The sequence below is a fragment of the Diceros bicornis genome, chromosome 34, assembly GCF_020826845.1.
Source record: "Diceros bicornis minor isolate mBicDic1 chromosome 34, mDicBic1.mat.cur, whole genome shotgun sequence".
Lineage (NCBI taxonomy): Eukaryota > Metazoa > Chordata > Mammalia > Perissodactyla > Rhinocerotidae > Diceros > Diceros bicornis.
This window is the reverse complement of record NC_080773.1, coordinates 18054935-18060934: the sequence shown is the minus strand read 5'-3', so window position 1 is coordinate 18060934 and position 6000 is coordinate 18054935.

Sequence of the window (6000 nt, the reverse complement as noted above, 5' to 3'; positions counted from 1 at the left end):
ACTTAGTAGTTAGAACTACTTATCTAAGCTACTTAGCTTAACAAATATGCCAAACAGCAGGACGAGGGCAGAATGGGAAGCACCACGAATCTATCTCCCCACGTCTACAACAATTGCACTGGCAGAATCTGTCTGATGTAAGTATTTTAGAACTCTGGAGTCTGTTGAAGGCTTGAAACTTCCAGGGGAAGACTTGGATGGTAAATTGTGGTTAATTTCAGCTCTTAGCACAGCTAAGATGCAGCTACCCATCATCACCCCTAGCCACATGGCAGGCAGCTGTGCGCATGTTCCTGAAGGAGCTTACATGCAGCTTGTAGGAGCCAACGTGGGTAATAAGGACCCTGTACCCCAAATATTGGGGATATGTGCTCTGATCACTAATTGCTGCCTCTGGTCACAGAGGAGCAGACAAAGAGGTGGACAGCCATTGTTGCTGCACCTCCCCCATTGTTGCAAATCCCTCTTCCTCCAGCTGAAGTGACTTCCAGGGAATTTAAAGGGCTAGTGCCATTTTTTTCTCCCCTTCTTTTCACTTTTTACCCTTTTGGGAGCCAGACATTAAAGGCTAGAACATTAAAAAACAACATACGTATGGGGAAAATGAGAAAGTGACTGTGCATGTCCAGGGAAAGGCTTAGAAAGGACTTGAGAAGACCTTCAGTTTACACCTCAAGCTGATCCTCAGCACAGAGACAGCCTACAACAACAACAACAAAAAGAAAACAATAAACAAAAATAAAACCAGCAAACCCTCGGGAAAGAGGAGAATCTGATGTCCAGAGTTACTGTATTATTAGATTCAAATGTCAAGTTTTCCACTAAAAATCACAAAGCATACAAAGAAACAGGAAAGTATGGCCACTGAAAATAAATAAATAAATCAACAGAAACTGTCCCCCCAAAAGACATAATGGCAGACATGCTAGACAAAAACTTGAAAACAATTATCTTAAAGATGCTCAAAGAAAGAACTAAAGTCAGATGTGGAGAAAGGAAAGAAAACAATGTGTAAACAAAGTGGAAATTTCAATAAAAAGACAGAAAACCTAAAAAGAAACCAAAAAGAAATTCTGGAGCTGAAAAGTACAATCACTGACATGAAAATTTCACTAAAGGGATTTAAAGGCAGATTTGAGCAGGGAGAAGAAAGGATCAACAAACTCGAATATAGGACAATGGAAATTATTGAGTCTGAGACAGAAAAAAATGTTGAGGGGCTGGCCTGGTGGCACAAGTGGTTAAGGGCACGTGCTCTGCTGTGGCAGCCTGGGGTTCGCCGGTTTGCATCCTGGCCATGCACTGATGCACTGCTTGTTAAGCCATACTGTGGCAGCATCCCATATAAAGTAGAGGAGGATGGGCACGGATGTTATCCCAGGGCCAGCCTTCCGCAGCTAAAAAGAGGAGGATTGGCATTGGATGTTAGCTCAGGGCTGGTCCTCTTCACACACACACACACATAAAAAATGTTGAAAAAAACCTGAACAGAGCCTAAGGGATTGGTGAGACAACATCAAGTGAACCAAAATATGCATCAAGGGACTCCCAGAAAGAGAAGAGAGAGAGAAAGGAGCAGTGATAGTATTTGGAAAAATAATGGCTGAAAACTTCCCAAATTTGATGAAAGACATGAATATAAACGTCCAAGAAGCTCAATAAACTCCAAGTATGATGAATTCAGAGACCCACACCAAGACACATAATCAAACTTTCAAAAGCCAGAGACAAAGAGAATCTCGAAAGCAGCAAGAGAGAAGTGAATCATCACATACAAGGGATCCTCAATAAGATCTTCAACAGATTCATCATCAGAAAGTTGGAGACCAGAAGACCATGGGCCAATACACTCAAAGTGCTAAAAGAAAAAAACTGTCAACCAAGAATCCTATATCTGACAAAACTGTCATTCAAAAGTGAGACAGAAATTAAGACATCCCCAGATAAACAAAAGCTGAGGGAGTTCATGACCCCTAGATCTTCCTTGCAAGAAATGCTCAAGGGAGTCCTGCAAGGTGAAACAGAAGGACACTAGAGAGCAATTCAAAGCCATATAGAGAAATAAAGATCTCAATATAGGTAAATACATGGGCAATTACAAAATGTAGTATTAGTGTAACAATGATTTGTAACTGCATTCTTCGTTTTCTACATGATTTAAGGGATTAATACATTTAAAGAAAAAAAATATTAGTGTAAAAGCTAGTATTCCTGTAACTTTGGTTTGTAACTCCAAATCTTGTTTTCTACCTAATTTAAGAAGCTAATTCATTTAAAATAATTATTAGTTTTTTGGGCACACAATGTATAAAGATGTAATTTTGTGACATAAAAAATCTAAAGAAGTGGGAATGAGGCTGCAAAGGAGCAGAGTTTTTGTATGTTATTGCAGTTAAACTGATATGAATTCAAATTAGAGTCATAACTTTAGAATGTTAAATGTAATTCTCATGGTAAACACAAAGAAAAGAGCTACAGATATATACAAAAGGAAATGAGAAAGGAATTTAAATATTTTACTACAAAAATCAATTAAAGAAGACTGTAATGCAGGAAATGAGGGACAAAAAAGCTTTAAAGCATATAGAAAACAAATACAACAATGACAAAAGTATGTCCTTCCTTATCAGTAATTACTCTAAATGTAAAAGGCGAAAGATTTATACAATTTGAAGAGAAACCAGAGTATTAATTACTCTAAATGTAAACGGATTAAACTCTGCAATCAAAAGACAGAGATTGGTAGAATGGATAAAAACACATGATTCAACTATATATTGTCCTCAAGAGACTCACTTGAGATCCAAAGACACAAACAGATTGAAAGGGAAATGCTGGAAAAAGATATTTATGCAAATAGTACCCAAAAGAGAGCAGGGATGGCTAATATCAGAGAAAATAGACTTCAAATAAAAAAAGATTATAAAAGACAAAAAAGGACATTATTTATTAATAGAAGTTTCAATACAGCAACAAGATGTAACACTTATAAATATTTTTGGACCTAATGGTAGACCATAAAGATGTATGAAGCAAAATCTGACAGAATTGAAGGGAGAGACAGGAATAGTTGGAGATTTCAATACCCCACTCATGATAATGAAAATAACAACAAGACAGAAGATAAGTAAGGAAACAGAGGACTGAAACAACACAATAAACCAACTAGATTTAACAGATTTATAACAGATACAGAACACTCTAAACAGCAGCAACAGAGTATACATTCTTTTCAAGTGCACATGGGACATTTTCCAGGACAGACCGCATATTTAATCACAAATGAAGTCTCAATACATTTAAAAAGATATATATCATGCAAAGTATCTTATTTGACCACAATAGGATGAAGTTGGAAATCAGTAACAAAACAAAAATTGGAAAAGCCACAGAATTATGGAAATTAAACAGCACACTTTTAAATGAGCAATGGATAAAGAAGAAATTGCGAAGAAAATTAGAAAATACTTAGAGATGAATGAAAACAAAAGCACAACATACTATAACTATGGAACACAGTGAAAGCAGTGATAAGGGGGAAATTTATAGCTATAACCTCTCACATTAAAAACAAGAAAGACCTCCAATAAACAATCTAACTTTGAGCTTCAGGCACTGGAGAAAGAGTAAGAGAGTAAACCCAAAGCTAACAGGAGGAAAGAAAGAATAAAGATTAGAGCAGAGATAAATGAAATAGAGAATACAAAAACAATAGAGAAAATCAATGAAACCAAAAGCTGGTTCTTTGAAAAAATCAACAAAATTGAGAAACTCTTAGCTAGATGGACTACGAAAAAAGAGAGCAGACTCAAATTACCGAAATGAGAAATGAAATTTCAGTGGGAGCATTACTACTGATTCTTCAGACATCAAAAGGATTATGAGAGTACTATGGACAATTGGATGCCAACAAATTGGATAACACAGATGAAATGGACAAATTAGAAACACAAAACCTACCAATATTAAATCGTGAAGAAATAGCAAATCTTAATAGAGCCATAACTAGTAAGGAGCTTGAATCAGTAATGAAAAATATCCCGATAAAGAAAAGGCCTGAATCTGATGGCTTCACTGGTGATCTCTACCACACCTTTAAAGAGGAACTAATACCAGTCCTTCTCAAACTTTTTGGAAACTTGAAGAGTGGAAATGCTTTTTAACTCATTTTATGAGGCCCCCATTCCCCTGATACCAAAGCCAGACAAGGACACTACAGGAAAGAAAACTACAGATCAATATCCTTTATGAATTTTGATTCAAAAATCTTCAACAAAATGCGAGCAAACAGAATTCATCAGCACATTAAAAGGATTATACACCATGACCAAATGAGACTTATTCCTGGAATGCAAGGATGGTTCAACATATGAAAACTGAGCAGTGTAATCTATCACATCAATAGGATGAAAGAAAAAAAATCATATGATCATCTCAATTGATGCAGAAAAAGTATGAAAAAAATCCAACATTTCATGATTTCACTCAAAATTTCATGATAAAAAACGCTCAACAAACTAGGAATAGAAGGGGGGCCGGCCCAGTGGTGCAAGCGGTTAAGTGCGCATGCTCTGCTGCAGTGGCCCAGGGTTCGCCGGTTTGGATCCTGGGCACGCACCAATGCACTGCTTGGCAAGCCATGCTGTGGCAGCGTCCCATATAAAGTGGAGGAAGATGGGCACAGATGTTAGCCCAGGGCCAGTCTTCCTCAGCAAAAAAACAGGAGGATTGGCAGATGTTAGCACAGGGCTGATCTTCCTCACAAAACAAAACAAAAAACTAGGACTGGAAGGAAACTACCTCAACATAATAAAAGCCATGTATGAAAAACCCTCAGTGAGCCTCATACTCACTGGTGAAAGACTGAATGCTTTTCCTCTAAGACAGGGAACAAGGCCAGGATGTCTGCTTTCACTGCTGGTCAATATAGTACCAGAGAAGTTCTAGCCAGAGCAATTAGGCAAGAAAAATAAATAAAAATCATCCAAATTAGAAAAGAAGAAGTAAATTATCTCTATTTGCCGATGATATGATCTCATATGTAGAAAACTCTAAAGATCCCACAAAATGCCTGTTAGAACTAATAAATGAAGTAGCAGGAGACAAAGTCAACACACAAAAATCAGTTGCATTTCTATACATGAACAATGAACAATCTGAAAAGCAGATGACAAAAACAGTTCTATTTACAATAGCATCAAAAAGAGTAAAATACTTAGGAGTTGAGTTAACCACGGAGCTGAAGATGTACAATGAAAACTACAAAACATTGTGGAAAGAAATTAAAGAGTGCTCCTAGCATTCCTTGGCATTCTTTGGTTTATAGCTGCATTGATCCAATCTCTGCCTCCATCGTCACATGGTTTTCTTCTGTGTGTGTGTCTCTGTATGTCCTTTCCTCTCCTTATAAAAACACCAGTCATTGGATTTAGGGCCCACCCTAATCCGGTATGACTTTATGTTAACTGATTATGTCTGCCAAGACCCTCATTCCAAATAAGGTCACATTTTGAAGTTCTGGGTGGACGTGAATTTTGAGGGGACGCTATTCAAGCCACTATAACTACCGTGAGCAATTGTTGCAAATATTGGACTCATTCATGAATCCCTGCAGAACCACAATTTGGAATATTAAAAAAAAAGAGAGTGAGGGCTGCGAAATAATATTTCATTATGCAGTAACTTTGGTGATCTTGTGTCTGAGATGAAAATATCTGTTTTTTCTTACTTAAGTGCTTCTGCTACTCAAATCCTTCCCATTTCTCAAAGCTTGAGAGAGTGTTCATGTCTGACTTGGGTAATGAGGTGACTCACAGCACTTTATGTTTTTTGTTTCAAGGGCACAGGGCAAGGGCTGTGGAGAAGCATTTCTCTGAGGCCTGACAGATGTTAGACAGAAGAGTTGATGTTTAGTGTTATGGATTGCACAGTGCCATTGCTGAGTGCCAGATCATGAGTGATAGAGGCACCAATGTGCTCTTAAACCATTGGGGGTGTGAG